We start from the raw sequence: 15,713 nt of genomic DNA, 5'->3' as shown, positions 1-15,713 counted from the left end.
TCTCCTCCAGCTGCGTCACGGCTGAGCCCAAACGCCTCCAGCAGGGAGAATCTCCCTCCTGGAGGCGGCGGCGCAAGCTCCTGCAGCCTGCTGCCTTGGAAATGGCCTGCACCTCTGGCTTCTCTAAGACATTTGGAGGGGAAATTCCCAGAAGCCTCAGTCAGCTGAGGCCATTCTGGCTCAGGAGCCGCAAAATCATTGGGTTGGTGAGCAAAATGCCACTCTTGGGGACCAGCATCAAAGGGCGCGGCAGCAAAAACTAGGCACTGGGATCAAATCCCAGGCTTTCACCCACATGGCATACAGTTGCTTGAAGGTCTGAAGAGGCAAAGTAGCTGAAAGGCAGCATCTGTGATTTTTGGCTCATTTTGGATGTGGTGGGGCGGCTAAAGCCTTTTCCCCTTGCATCTTGCAGGAGGCTCTGGAGATGTTGCTCTCGGGGGGGCCTGCAACACCTCAAGGCCATCCCTTGGCTGGTTATCATTACGCAGGTAAGCAAAGCAGAGCTTCTTCCTTCACTCACAGATGCTGCCGTCCCCTTCAGTGTTGCGGCATGCGTTTCTGCTTCAACAAATTGTGCTTAACACCAGCACAAGCTCTTGTCTTCTCGCGGGCTGGGGAAAGCACCAGCATCTAGTCCTTCAGCTTGACTTCTTTTCCAATCCTTTGCCCTGGGCAATGCCTGCTCTTGTCTTCATCACCTTCTCAGGGACCAGACATCTACTCACACGTCAATGATGGCCTGCCACCATTTGCTTTCGGCAGCCAATGCGATCTACTTCATGTGCATCGAGGGATCCATTTACCTGCTGCTTTTTATTGCCAGGCTCTGACAGATGGACACCTGAGGAGAAGGACTCCTTCCAAAAGGCTTTCCACACCTACGGCAAGGATTTTCATCTCATCCAGAAGCAGGTCAAGCCGCAGCACATTCTTTACCTGAGCAGATCATCACGAGGAAAGCTTGCTTCTATCTGCTAACAAACACTGGGCTTCCGTCTCTCTCTTCTCAAGTACCAAAACTGCTCAAGTAGGAACAAAACGGGAAATCAAAGGCCTGTGTCAAAAGGATCATCCTGTCTCTCCAGCCCTTTTCTCCAAGCTCCTTTGCAATATGATGATTTCTTCTCCCAGACTTGTCGCACAGCTCTGCTGGTGCTCCCACAAGACATTGTGCTGCCATAACTGGAGTGAACCCGGGAAAGAAGACCTGTGCTAGATGCATTTGTTGTTGATCTGTGCATTACCTGTGTTACCACCTAGCATGATACACGGTTTACTACATTGCATGATGCCTCTCTTTCTCCATCTGGATTTCATTTTACACCCTACTCCATTTACTTCATGATTTTACTTCCTAGTTTACTCCATCTTCTACTTTTTCCCCAATGCACCCTACCAAGGAAGTTTAGATTCCTTCTTTTTCTCTTCACAACAGATCCAGACTAAGACCGTGGCACAGTGTGTGGAATACTACTACACCTGGAAAAAGGAGCATAAAATTGCCAGCACTCTTGCTCAGGTGAGGGGGAAGAAAATCCAGGCCTGCCAGCAGGGTGCAGAAACTGGGAGAAGGGGAGAAAACCTGCTGGCCAGCCATGCCAGGCGCCACTTTGCCACCATCACATCGTCCCATGCGCTGCGAAAGGCGCAGCAGATGCTGCCCAGGCCTTCCTTGTGCTGCTGCCCTGAAATACGCCATTCTGGAGCCTAACTTGGAGCCAAGAAATCCGCACCACCACCCAAATGGGCTTTGACTCTCTACAGATGGCTTTCTCAAGGGCTGCCACCTTTGCTGACTCCAGTCACACCCTTCATTCCCCACTTCACTCCTCCTGACATCAGCAATCCCTGTCTTCAGGGAGATGTTGCAGATTTGCAGGCACTTTTTGCAGCATCCCAGCATACTCCCCAAGAAGGAGCTGCCAGTGCTGTGGCTCCCCTCAGACTTTCCTTACCAGCAAAGAGCAATTCCGTTGGCAATAGTGAGAGAGAGAGAGAGAAAGAGAGAGAGAGAGATTCTTCTGGCTTGTATAAAACGTAGAACCATCTGTCTTCCCTAATTTGACTGCATTTCCATCCCATTCCCTAGACTTTTCTGGAGGAAAACCCGAGGGAAATAGATGTTAGGCAGTGAGGTAGAAATAAGAAATGTAGAATTCTAGAGAGCCACACATTTATCCCACCCCTTTGGCCAGTAGAAAAGAGGAGCATTTCCCTTCAACCTCTGCCTTGGCAGCCCGCCGCAGCCCGCTGGCAAAGGCAGCCGTTTCCTCAGCGCTTGAGGATTTGGAAGGATTTGCTTAGGCCAAGAGATTTTTGTGCTGGACGCAGGCATCTCCAGCTTTCTGAGGGGAAGGAAACATTGAAACAGCATTCTTTGATTTCCAGGCTGTGAGCGAAGCCAAGAGGAGCAAAAGCCCCCCCAGAAAGGAGGATGGGCAGACAGGGAAGAGAAGCCGCAAGAGGGCTGGCAGCGCCCAGTGTCCCTGCTGCCAACCGCGCCAGACGCCCCCTTCGGCGGGAGGCCCCTTTCCCTGCGGCCAGTGCAAACGGTGCGCAAGTTCCTGCTCTTTCTGCTCCAACCTGCGCCTTGGCACTAAAACAGCCAGACCCTTTGCAAAGGCGCCGCAGGGCGACCTCAGGCCGCTTGCACCATCGCCCCTCGCAGCCCTGCTCAAGCTTACAACCCACCTCAAACCCAAACAGCTCCCTTAAAACCCAGCGTTCACAATGAAACCTTGCCCTGCCCCAACAACAAGACACACTGCATACAAGTAGGAACAGATCCATCAAAGCTTGCTTTGATGCTGCTGATCAAATTCCAAAGAGGATGCAGCAAAAGGAGGAAGATATTTCAAGGCATTGAAACAAGAAAGATCGGACTCATGCTCTGATCAATTCACAACGTGCCACTGCCCAAAAAGACAGAAATTCATACTAAAAGGGAGATCTTGCCGCTTGCTTCAATGGTGTGTACTCCATTGACCAATGGATGGTTTCTTTCCTATCTTCCAGGCTGTTTGAAACCATGAAGGAAAGGAACAAACACAGGAGAAGACATCGCCCTCGCAAAGAAGCAGAGCCTCTCCCCAAGAAGAAAAGACCAAATTAGACAAGCCTGCAGCTTTAACAGGCAGGCCTAGCAAGGGTTAGGCGTCAATAGGACTAGATAGGAATAGGACTGCTTTTTAAGCTTTCACACTGCTTGAAATTCTATTTAGTTAGTTTACATGATAGGAATCTCCTCAATTTCTTAGTTAAGCTAGATGAGTATTATTCAAGATTCATTAGTAGTATTAGATTTATCAGGAAATGTTAGAGGCTTGGTGTTGGCTATGCTCCGACTTTTGTCATTTTGCCTTTGTTGAGACACAATCTGTCTTTATCATTAAACCATGTTTCTTCCACTTTGTCTTTTGGTCTGTGTGAAATCACTCCGGCAATCAAACACGCCACTTGCCCTGAGAGGAGAATCTGGGCACGCACCACCTCCCCCAGGCCCAGCCCCTTGCTCAGCTGGCAGGACTGGCAAAGGCGTGTCTCCTTTACTGCCAGGGAAATAACGCTGGCGCTTCATCCTTTGATTCCTAAAAATCTCAGCTGCGAGTGGAAAGGGAGGCTTTGTTTAATTCAATGAATTGGATCCAAATGACTTGTCTGCTCTCACCATCTTTTCTGGCCTAAAAGCAACGGCTTTAGTCCTTTTTGTAGCCCAGCAACATAACTTTGTTTCATTTTGGGGGACTGATGCACCTGACCACCTTGGAGGACGTTTCTAGAAGCCCTGCCATTCTATCCAATTCATATCCACCTGCACCACAAAGACATCAGCAGTTCAGTTTCAGTTTCTCTTGAAAGGACCACTCTCCCGCTCTGGGCCTCCACCCATCTCCTTAGCTAAAGCAGAGCGCCTGGCATCATTATCCTCTCTCTGGCTTCCCACAGCTTAGGTATTTGCACCAAAGAAGAAGCAAAGTCCCTCTTTCATCTAGCCCAGCAAATGGCACTGCCCAGCAAGGCTTTGGTGGCAGGGGCTGTGCAGGGTGGAGAGGGGGCCAGGCAGGGGGCGATTGCCAGGCTGCTTCTGGGAAGCCCAGGGAAGCTTGCCCTTGTCTGATGGAGCCAGTGCAGCTGGCCTTTGGAGCCTACAAAGGATCTGCCTTGCAGTGGCACTTGTTACAGCTGCCCCCTCACTTTGCTGCCCTGTGGCCAACATGCAGCCTGGCAAGGAAGCAAGATTGGCACTGAAGCAAGATTTGCTTTGCCTTAACAATAGGCCGGAAAGCAGCAAAACTGGCTGGCTTTTGTCCTATCTGGCATCTAAGTATTAAAAGAAACGCAAAGGCCATCAGTGTGGAAAGGTAATTCCATCAGTGTTCCTTTCTTAGAGGAATCCCTGAGTCTTTTTCGACAAACAGCTACTTTCTCCAAGGCAGCTGGAAGAGACATATAGAAATTCTGCATTAATGTTTGCTACAGAAATGCCACTCTGCTGTCCCTGTCTCTGTGTCCCCATCAGTTCCCCTGAGAAACATCCTCTTTCTCTAAGTTTCAAGGAAGGAGTGATGAGGTGAGTGACCAGCTCAGAGGCCCAAAGGAGGGAAAACATCAAGTGACATTATTGGGCACCAAAAGGAGATGGGAGAAAGGGGGCAGCATGAATGCCTCCACTTTGAGAGGAAGCTTTGGAGTTGGCTCTCGGCTGAACAACTTGCAAATTCTAGCTCCTCTCAGAGCTGCAGGAGAGCCAGTGGCAGCAGTCCTGCTGGTTCTCCAGGCCAGGAGATGACGTTCTGGGCCCTTGGACACAGCCAGGCTCCTGGGCACGTTCAGCTGGAGACACCTTGCAGAGAAGCACCCAGAAGAGCCAGGGCTGTCCCTGCACTGCTTTTGCCCGTCTCCTCAGACGACTCAGGAGAAAAGCCCAATGGCAAGGCTCTCAGAGCAAGCTTGCAGCAGCAGAAGTAAAAGGGCCAGAGGTGGCCCACGCCTCTTTCTGTCCCATGGCTCCCCTGGGCTTCTACATGGAATGTTGGGCTGTGCCCATAGCAACGGTCGTTGTCTCCTGCTCCTGCGGCACTTGGTGGAAAGGCTGGTGGAGCAGCGCTGGAGCAGCAGCTGCAGGATCAGCTCCTGGACTGTCCCTGACCAGTCACCTCCCGCACTCAGCGCCACACCCGGCCTCTGCACCCACATCCTCGTCTCCTCGGCTGCCTCCAGGCATCCCCACAGCACTTGGGCACCGTCAAAGGTAAGAAAATCCCTGTTTGCCCTCAAAGCACTAACACAAGGGCACGAGGCTCCAGCTGCCTCTCCCACCAACCACCACACACAGCCTGCGTGCTCACTTTCCCCAGACCAGGTTCCACCTCAAAGCGGGCTGCACCTTCCAAAGGAGTCATCTTGCCTCCCGGGCAAACACAGACCTTTCCATAGGGGATGTAGAGAGCTGTCACAGTGCACTTGCCGATCCTCCTCCACACATCACCTGCTTCAAAGTTCTTGCCACCCATTTCAGTCCTAAACCTAGCTTGTGCTGACCCCAAAACAAATTCTTCATGGCTGAGCACTTCAGGGCTTCAGTGTCAACAAATCCCCTTATGCCCTGACTCAGCTCACACCTGCTCCAAAGCTGCAAAAACCAGAAGGATGGCACTTCTCCTCTGGGATCCCTCTCATTCAGCCCATGGAGCCATTTGACTGGGCTTGTCCTCAAACACACGTGTTCAACTTCAAAAATGATCTGGTATCAGCAATCCTTATGTGCTTCCATAGTTACATCTCTGATAGATACATTCTAGTTTCATATCCTATAGATACTTTTTTCAATGCATGCTGGGCTGCTTCTACCTCATGCTCAGGGGCAGCTGTCAAATGCCATCTTCTCAAGAACACAATCACAGTACCAGAGAATTTTCTGCCTTGCAAGGGATTCTCAAAGATCACTGAGCCCAACTCCAGGGCCTGCCCAGGGCAGCCTCAACAATCACACCCTGTGCCCAAGAGCGCTGTCCAAACACTTTTGCAGCTCAGTCAGCCTTGGTGCTCTCACCCCTTCCCTGCAGAGCCTGTTCCAGTGGCCAAGCAGCCTCTGCGTGAAGAGCCTTTTCCTTCTATCCACCCTAAGCCTGCACTGCCACATCTTGCAGGCCATTCTCTTGCCTCTTGCCAGTGGCCCCAGGACTGAAGACAGTAGTGCATGGCCTTCTGCTTCCCCTCCTGAGGAAGCTGCTGACTGCTAGAGGCTCCTGCCTAGGCAATTCCACCTCAAAACCACGGCAATGACAGCAAACAGAAAGGAGCTGGCACAGAGGAGCTCAGGGTTTGCAACCATGAGGTTGAGAAGGAAGCCTACTGACACATCCTTGGCGGAACCATTTCTAACTGGAGCATTCTTTGGATCTTTTTCAGGTGGAAAGGGGAGGCACAATGAAAAGGAAAGCAAGAGCCAACAATCAGCCGTGAGTTTTGGCCTAGGCTTAAAGGACAGCAAACTGGAGCAATGGCCACGAGGAGAGCTGCTCTTTCAGAGTCAGCCTGGGATTGCTTCAAGCCTGTGCATCCACAGGAAGGCTCTCTCCAGCACTTGCCTTTCTTACCTCCACCTCTTTCTTCCTTTAGACACATCAATGTTGGCAGCGACTTTCAGGCTGAGCTGCCAGAGCTGCAGAGCAGAGCACCAAGTGAGGATGAAGAGCCTGCAAGCCTGCTCTGGAAGCCCTGGCGGGAAGATGACTCTGACATGGAGAAACCTGACCGAGGTAGCTTCTCTTCAAGCTTTTCTTCCACCCCTGACATACTTGGATCTTTCCAAGTCTCCTTTTGCATAGAAAGGCAGCTTTTTGCAGCCTCCGCTTCTCTCCCTGTCTCGCCCATCTTCCCATCTACAAGTCTTAGAGGCAAGGAGAATGCTCTGCTTCTGCAGCAGAGCAGGAAAAAGAGCAAGCATCTTGCTCTCCAAATTGCTCAGGCCCATTTGCCACTGGAAGAGGGGACATTGGCCTCCACTTCTTCTTCCACAAGCTGCTTTGAAGGGAGAGCCAGCACTGCGGGGGCCCTTGCTTCAGCTGGCCCTGTCTTTGCTCTCCTTTTCATGCTCTCCAAGCTGCTGCCTTTAGCTCCTGGCCTTTCCTTCCGCCTTGCATGGCAACCTTTGCCCTTGCTGGCCTCAAGCCTGACTTTGCCTGGGTTTTTCTTCTGCTTGCAGTAAGAGAACTGCTGGACATGGCCAGCTCCCGTGGCATTCCCGGGCCAGCAGCTGACCTGGAGCGCGCCCTGCACTGCCTGCACCAGGCACGCGGCAGCCTTCCGGTAAGAAGCGGCTCTGTGGGCGCACACAACAGGGCACAGGGAATGCACAAGGCCCGGCCACTGGCACAGCCTTTCCTGCCTGCTCCTTGATGAAGGCTCTTAACAGGGAGCAGAGCACGTGCTGCCTCCTGGGTCTCCTCCAGCTGCGTCACGGCTGAGCCCAAACGCCTCCAGCAGGGAGAATCTCCCTCCTGGAGGCGGCGGCGCAAGCTCCTGCAGCCTGCTGCCTTGGAAATGGCCTGCACCTCTGGCTTCTCTAAGACATTTGGAGGGGAAATTCCCAGAAGCCTCAGTCAGCTGAGGCCATTCTGGCTCAGGAGCCGCAAAATCATTGGGTTGGTGAGCAAAATGCCACTCTTGGGGACCAGCATCAAAGGGCGCGGCAGCAAAAACTAGGCACTGGGATCAAATCCCAGGCTTTCACCCACATGGCACACAGTTGCTTGAAGGTCTGAAGAGGCAAAGTAGCTGAAAGGCAGCATCTGTGATTTTTGGCTCATTTTGGATGTGGTGGGGCGGCTAAAGCCTTTTCCCCTTGCATCTTGCAGGAGGCTCTGGAGATGTTGCTCTCGGGGGGGCCTGCAACACCTCAAGGCCATCCCTTGGCTGGTTATCATTACGCAGGTAAGCAAAGCAGAGCTTCTTCCTTCACTCACAGATGCTGCCGTCCCCTTCAGTGTTGTGGCATGCGTTTCTGCTTCAACAAATTGTGCTTAACACCAGCACAAGCTCTTGTCTTCTCGCGGGCTGGGGAAAGCACCAGCATCTAGTCCTTCAGCTTGACTTCTTTTCCAATCCTTTGCCCTGGGCAATGCCTGCTCTTGTCTTCATCACCTTCTCAGGGACCAGACATCTACTCACACGTCAATGATGGCCTGCCACCATTTGCTTTCGGCAGCCAATGCGATCTACTTCATGTGCATCGAGGGATCCATTTACCTGCTGCTTTTTATTGCCAGGCTCTGACAGATGGACACCTGAGGAGAAGGACTCCTTCCAAAAGGCTTTCCACACCTACGGCAAGGATTTTCATCTCATCCAGAAGCAGGTCAAGCCGCAGCACATTCTTTACCTGAGCAGATCATCACGAGGAAAGCTTGCTTCTATCTGCTAACAAACACTGGGCTTCCGTCTCTCTCTTCTCAAGTACCAAAACTGCTCAAGTAGGAACAAAACGGGACATCAAAGGCCTGTGTCAAAAGGATCATCCTGTCTCTCCAGCCCTTTTCTCCAAGCTCCTTTGCAATATGATGATTTCTTCTCCCAGACTTGTCGCACAGCTCTGCTGGTGCTCCCACAAGACATTGTGCTGCCATAACTGGAGTGAACCCGGGAAAGAAGACCTGTGCTAGATGCATTTGTTGTTGATCTGTGCATTACCTGTGTTACCACCTAGCATGATACACGGTTTACTACATTGCATGATGCCTCTCTTTCTCCATCTGGATTTCATTTTACACCCTACTCCATTTACTTCATGATTTTACTTCCTAGTTTACTCCATCTTCTACTTTTTCCCCAATGCACCCTACCAAGGAAGTTTAGATTCCTTCTTTTTCTCTTCACAACAGATCCAGACTAAGACCGTGGCACAGTGTGTGGAATACTACTACACCTGGAAAAAGGAGCATAAAATTGCCAGCACTCTTGCTCAGGTGAGGGGGAAGAAAATCCAGGCCTGCCAGGAGGGTGCAGAAACTGGGAGAAGGGGAGAAAACCTGCTGGCCAGCCATGCCAGGCGCCACTTTGCCACCATCACATCGTCCCATGCGCTGCGAAAGGCGCAGCAGATGCTGCCCAGGCCTTCCTTGTGCTGCTGCCCTGAAATACGCCATTCTGGAGCCTAACTTGGAGCCAAGAAAGCCGCACCACCACCCAAATGGGCTTTGACTCTCTACAGATGGCTTTCTCAAGGGCTGCCACCTTTGCTGACTCCAGTCACACCCTTCATTCCCCACTTCACTCCTCCTGACATCAGCAATCCCTGTCTTCAGGGAGATGTTGCAGATTTGCAGGCACTTTTTGCAGCATCCCAGCATACTCCCCAAGAAGGAGCTGCCAGTGCTGTGGCTCCCCTCAGACTTTCCTTACCAGCAAAGAGCAATTCCGTTGGCAATAGTGAGAGAGAGAGAGAGAAAGAGAGAGAGAGAGATTCTTCTGGCTTGTATAAAACGTAGAACCATCTGTCTTCCCTAATTTGACTGCATTTCCATCCCATTCCCTAGACTTTTCTGGAGGAAAACCCGAGGGAAATAGATGTTAGGCAGTGAGGTAGAAATAAGAAATGTAGAATTCTAGAGAGCCACACATTTATCCCACCCCTTTGGCCAGTAGAAAAGAGGAGCATTTCCCTCCAACCTCTGCCTCTGCAGCCCGCCGCAGCCCGCTGGCAAAGGCAGCCGTTTCCTCAGCGCTTGAGGATTTGGAAGGATTTGCTTAGGCCAAGAGATTTTTGTGCTGGACGCAGGCATCTCCAGCTTTCTGAGGGGAAGGAAACATTGAAACAGCATTCTTTGATTTCCAGGCTGTGAGCGAAGCCAAGAGGAGCAAAAGCCCCCCCAGAAAGGAGGATGGGCAGACAGGGAAGAGAAGCCGCAAGAGGGCTGGCAGCGCCCAGTGTCCCTGCTGCCAACCGCGCCAGACGCCCCCTTCGGCGGGAGGCCCCTTTCCCTGCGGCCAGTGCAAACGGTGCGCAAGTTCCTGCTCTTTCTGCTCCAACCTGCGCCTTGGCACTAAAACAGCCAGACCCTTTGCAAAGGCGCCGCAGGGCGACCTCAGGCCGCTTGCACCATCGCCCCTCGCAGCCCTGCTCAAGCTTACAACCCACCTCAAACCCAAACAGCTCCCTTAAAACCCAGCGTTCACAATGAAACCTTGCCCTGCCCCAACAACAACACACACTGCATACAAGTAGGAACAGATCCATCAAAGCTTGCTTTGATGCTGCTGATCAAATTCCAAAGAGGATGCAGCAAAAGGAGGAAGATATTTCAAGGCATTGAAACAAGAAAGATCGGACTCATGCTCTGATCAATTCACAACGTGCCACTGCCCAAAAAGACAGAAATTCATACTAAAAGGGAGATCTTGCCGCTTGCTTCAATGGTGTGTACTCCATTGACCAATGGATGGTTTCTTTCCTATCTTCCAGGCTGTTTGAAACCATGAAGGAAAGGAACAAACACAGGAGAAGACATCGCCCTCGCAAAGAAGCAGAGCCTCTCCCCAAGAAGAAAAGACCAAATTAGACAAGCCTGCAGCTTTAACAGGCAGGCCTAGCAAGTGTTAGGCGTCAATAGGACTAGATAGGAATAGGACTGCTTTTTAAGCTTTTACACTGCTTGAAATTCTATTTAGTTAGTTTACATGATAGGAATCTCCTCAATTTCTTAGTTAAGCTAGATGAGTATTATTCAAGATTCATTAGTAGTATTAGATTTATCAGGAAATGTTAGAGGCTTGGTGTTGGCTATGCTCCGACTTTTGTCATTTTGCCTTTGTTGAGACACAATCTGTCTTTATCATTAAACCATGTTTCTTCCACTTTGTCTTTTGGTCTGTGTGAAATCACTCCGGCAATCAAACACGCCACTTGCCCTGAGAGGAGAATCTGGGCACGCACCACCTCCCCCAGGCCCAGCCCCTTGCTCAGCTGGCAGGACTGGCAAAGGCGTGTCTCCTTTACTGCCAGGGAAATAACGCTGGCGCTTCATCCTTTGATTCCTAAAAATCTCAGCTGCGAGTGGAAAGGGAGGCTTTGTTTAATTCAATGAATTGGATCCAAATGACTTGTCTGCTCTCACCATCTTTTCTGGCCTAAAAGCAACGGCTTTAGTCCTTTTTGTAGCCCAGCAACATAACTTTGTTTCATTTTGGGGGACTGATGCACCTGACCACCATGGAGGACGTTTCTAGAAGCCCGGCCATTCTATCCAATTCATATCCACCTGCACCACAAAGGCATCAGCAGTTCAGTTTCAGTTTCTCTTGAAAGGACCACTCTCCCGCTCTGGGCCTCCACCCATCTCCTTAGCTAAAGCAGAGCGCCTGGCATCATTATCCTCTCTCTGGCTTCCCACAGCTTAGGTATTTGCACCAAAGAAGAAGCAAAGTCCCTCTTTCATCTAGCCCAGCAAATGGCACTGCCCAGCAAGGCTTTGGTGGCAGGGGCTGTGCAGGGTGGAGAGGGGGCCAGGCAGGGGGCGATTGCCAGGCTGCTTCTGGGAAGCCCAGGGAAGCTTGCCCTTGTCTGATGGAGCCAGTGCAGCTGGCCTTTGGAGCCTACAAAGGATCTGCCTTGCAGTGGCACTTGTTACAGCTGCCCCCTCACTTTGCTGCCCTGTGGCCAACATGCAGCCTGGCAAGGAAGCAAGATTGGCACTGAAGCAAGATTTCCTTTGCCTTAACAATAGGCCGGAAAGCAGCAAAACTGGCTGGCTTTTGTCCTATCTGGCATCTAAGTATTAAAAGAAACGCAAAGGCCATCAGTGTGGAAAGGTAATTCCATCAGTGTTCCTTTCTTAGAGGAATCCCTGAGTCTTTTTCGACAAACAGCTACTTTCTCCAAGGCAGCTGGAAGAGACATATAGAAATTCTGCATTAATGTTTGCTACAGAAATGCCACTCTGCTGTCCCTGTCTCTGTGTCCCCATCAGTTCCCCTGAGAAACATCCTCTTTCTCTAAGTTTCAAGGAAGGAGTGATGAGGTGAGTGACCAGCTCAGAGGCCCAAAGGAGGGAAAACATCAAGTGACATTATTGGGCACCAAAAGGAGATGTGAGAAAGGGGGCAGCATGAATGCCTCCACTTTGAGAGGAAGCTTTGGAGTTGGCTCTCGGCTGAACAACTTGCAAATTCTAGCTCCTCTCAGAGCTGCAGGAGAGCCAGTGGCAGCAGTCCTGCTGGTTCTCCAGGCCAGGAGATGACGTTCTGGGCCCTTGGACACAGCCAGGCTCCTGGGCACGTTCAGCTGGAGACACCTTGCAGAGAAGCACCCAGAAGAGCCAGGGCTGTCCCTGCACTGCTTTTGCCCATCTCCTCAGACGACTCAGGAGAAAAGCCCAATGGCAAGGCTCTCAGAGCAAGCTTGCAGCAGCAGAAGTAAAAGGGCCAGAGGTGGCCCACGCCTCTTTCTGTCCCATGGCTCCCCTGGGCTTCTACATGGAATGTTGGGCTGTGCCCATAGCAACGGTCGTTGTCTCCTGCTCCTGCGGCACTTGGTGGAAAGGCTGGTGGAGCAGCGCTGGAGCAGCAGCTGCAGGATCAGCTCCTGGACTGTCCCTGACCAGTCACCTCCCGCACTCAGCGCCACACCCGGCCTCTGCACCCACATCCTCGTCTCCTCGGCTGCCTCCAGGCATCCCCACAGCACTTGGGCACCGTCAAAGGTAAGAAAATCCCTGTTTGCCCTCAAAGCACTAACACAAGGGCACGAGGCTCCAGCTGCCTCTCCCACCAACCACCACACACAGCCTGCGTGCTCACTTTCCCCAGACCAGGTTCCACCTCAAAGCGGGCTGCACCTTCCAAAGGAGTCATCTTGCCTCCCGGGCAAACACAGACCTTTCCATAGGGGATGTAGAGAGCTGTCACAGTGCCCTTGCCGATCCTCCTCCACACATCACCTGCTTCAAAGTTCTTGCCACCCATTTCAGTCCTAAACCTAGCTTGTGCTGACCCCAAAACAAATTCTTCATGGCTGAGCACTTCAGGGCTTCAGTGTCAACAAATCCCCTTATGCCCTGACTCAGCTCACACCTGCTCCAAACCTGCAAAAACCAGAAGGATGGCACTTCTCCTCTGGGATCCCTCTCATTCAGCCCATGGAACCATTTGACTGGGCTTGTCCTCAAACACACGTGTTCAACTTCAAAAATGATCTGGTATCAGCAATCCTTATGTGCTTCCATAGTTACATCTCTGATAGATACATTCTAGTTTCATATCCTATAGATACTTTTTTCAATGCATGCTGGGCTGCTTCTACCTCATGCTCAGGGGCAGCTTTCAAATGCCATCTTCTCAAGAACACAATCACAGTACCAGAGAATTTTCTGCCTTGCAAGGGATTCTCAAAGATCACTGAGCCCAACTCCAGGGCCTGCCCAGGGCAGCCTCAACAATCACACCCTGTGCCCAAGAGCGCTGTCCAAACACTTTTGCAGCTCAGTCAGCCTTGGTGCTCTCACCCCTTCCCTGCAGAGCCTGTTCCAGTGGCCAAGCAGCCTCTGCGTGAAGAGCCTTTTCCTTCTATCCACCCTAAGCCTGCACTGCCACATCTTGCAGGCCATTCTCTTGCCTCTTGCCAGTGGCCCCAGGACTGAAGACAGTAGTGCATGGCCTTCTGCTTCCCCTCCTGAGGAAGCTGCTGACTGCTAGAGGCTCCTGCCTAGGCAATTCCACCTCAAAACCACGGCAATGACAGCAAACAGAAAGGAGCTGGCACAGAGGAGCTCAGGGTTTGCAACCATGAGGTTGAGAAGGAAGCCTACTGACACATCCTTGGCGGAACCATTTCTAACTGGAGCATTCTTTGGATCTTTTTCAGGTGGAAAGGGGAGGCACAATGAAAAGGAAAGCAAGAGCCAACAATCAGCCGTGAGTTTTGGCCTAGGCTTAAAGGACAGCAAACTGGAGCAATGGCCACGAGGAGAGCTGCTCTTTCAGAGTCAGCCTGGGATTGCTTCAAGCCTGTGCATCCACAGGAAGGCTCTCTCCAGCACTTGCCTTTCTTACCTCCACCTCTTTCTTCCTTTAGACACATCAATGTTGGCAGCGACTTTCAGGCTGAGCTGCCAGAGCTGCAGAGCAGAGCACCAAGTGAGGATGAAGAGCCCGCAAGCCTGCTCTGGAAGCCCTGGCGGGAAGATGACTCTGACATGGAGAAACCTGACCGAGGTAGCTTCTCTTCAAGCTTTTCTTCCACCCCTGACATACTTGGATCTTTCCAAGTCTCCTTTTGCATAGAAAGGCAGCTTTTTGCAGCCTCCGCTTCTCTCCCTGTCTCGCCCATCTTCCCATCTACAAGTCTTAGAGGCAAGGAGAATGCTCTGCTTCTGCAGCAGAGCAGGAAAAAGAGCAAGCATCTTGCTCTCCAAATTGCTCAGGCCCATTTGCCACTGGAAGAGGGGACATTGGCCTCCACTTCTTCTTCCACAAGCTGCTTTGAAGGGAGAGCCAGCACTGCGGGGGCCCTTGCTTCAGCTGGCCCTGTCTTTGCTCTCCTTTTCATGCTCTCCAAGCTGCTGCCTTTAGCTCCTGGCCTTTCCTTCCGCCTTGCATGGCAGCCTTTGCCCTTGCTGGCCTCAAGCCTGACTTTGCCTGGGTTTTTCTTCTGCTTGCAGTAAGAGAACTGCTGGACATGGCCAGCTCCCGTGGCATTCCCGGGCCAGCAGCTGACCTGGAGCGCGCCCTGCACTGCCTGCACCAGGCACGCGGCAGCCTTCCGGTAAGAAGCGGCTCTGTGGGCGCACACAACAGGGCACAGGGAATGCACAAGGCCCGGCCACTGGCACAGCCTTTCCTGCCTGCTCCTTGATGAAGGCTCTTAACAGGGAGCAGAGCACGTGCTGCCTCCTGGGTCTCCTCCAGCTGCGTCACGGCTGAGCCCAAACGCCTCCAGCAGGGAGAATCTCCCTCCTGGAGGCGGCGGCGCAAGCTCCTGCAGCCTGCTGCCTTGGAAATGGCCTGCACCTCTGGCTTCTCTAAGACATTTGGAGGGGAAATTCCCAGAAGCCTCAGTCAGCTGAGGCCATTCTGGCTCAGGAGCCGCAAAATCATTGGGTTGGTGAGCAAAATGCCACTCTTGGGGACCAGCATCAAAGGGCGCGGCAGCGAAAACCAGGCACTGGGATCAAATCCCAGGCTTTCACCCACATGGCATACAGTTGCTTGAAGGTCTGAAGAGGCAAAGTAGCTGAAAGGCAGCATCTGTGATTTTTGGCTCATTTTGGATGTGGTGGGGCGGCTAAAGCCTTTTCCCCTTGCATCTTGCAGGAGGCTCTGGAGATGTTGCTCTCGGGGGGGCCTGCAACACCTCAAGGCCATCCCTTGGCTGGTTATCATTACGCAGGTAAGCAAAGCAGAGCTTCTTCCTTCACTCACAGATGCTGCCGTCCCCTTCAGTGTTGTGGCAAGCGTTTCTGCTTCAACAAATTGCGCTTAACACCAGCACAAGCTCTTGTCTTCTCGCGGGCTGGGGAAAGCACCAGCATCTAGTCCTTCAGCTTGACTTCTTTTCCAATCCTTTGCCCTGGGCAATGCCTGCTCTTGTCTTCATCACCTTCTCAGGGACCAGACATCTACTCACACGTCAATGATGGCCTGCCACCATTTGCTTTCGGCAGCCAATGCGATCTACTTCATGTGCATCGAGGGATCCATTTACCTGCTGCTTTTTA

This window comes from Melozone crissalis, unplaced genomic scaffold (assembly GCF_028551555.1).
Source record: "Melozone crissalis strain CALT ecotype California unplaced genomic scaffold, PUWL_Pcris_2 ptg000005l_1, whole genome shotgun sequence".
Taxonomy (NCBI): Eukaryota; Metazoa; Chordata; class Aves; order Passeriformes; family Passerellidae; genus Melozone; species Melozone crissalis.
This window is presented reverse-complemented; position numbering follows the sequence as displayed.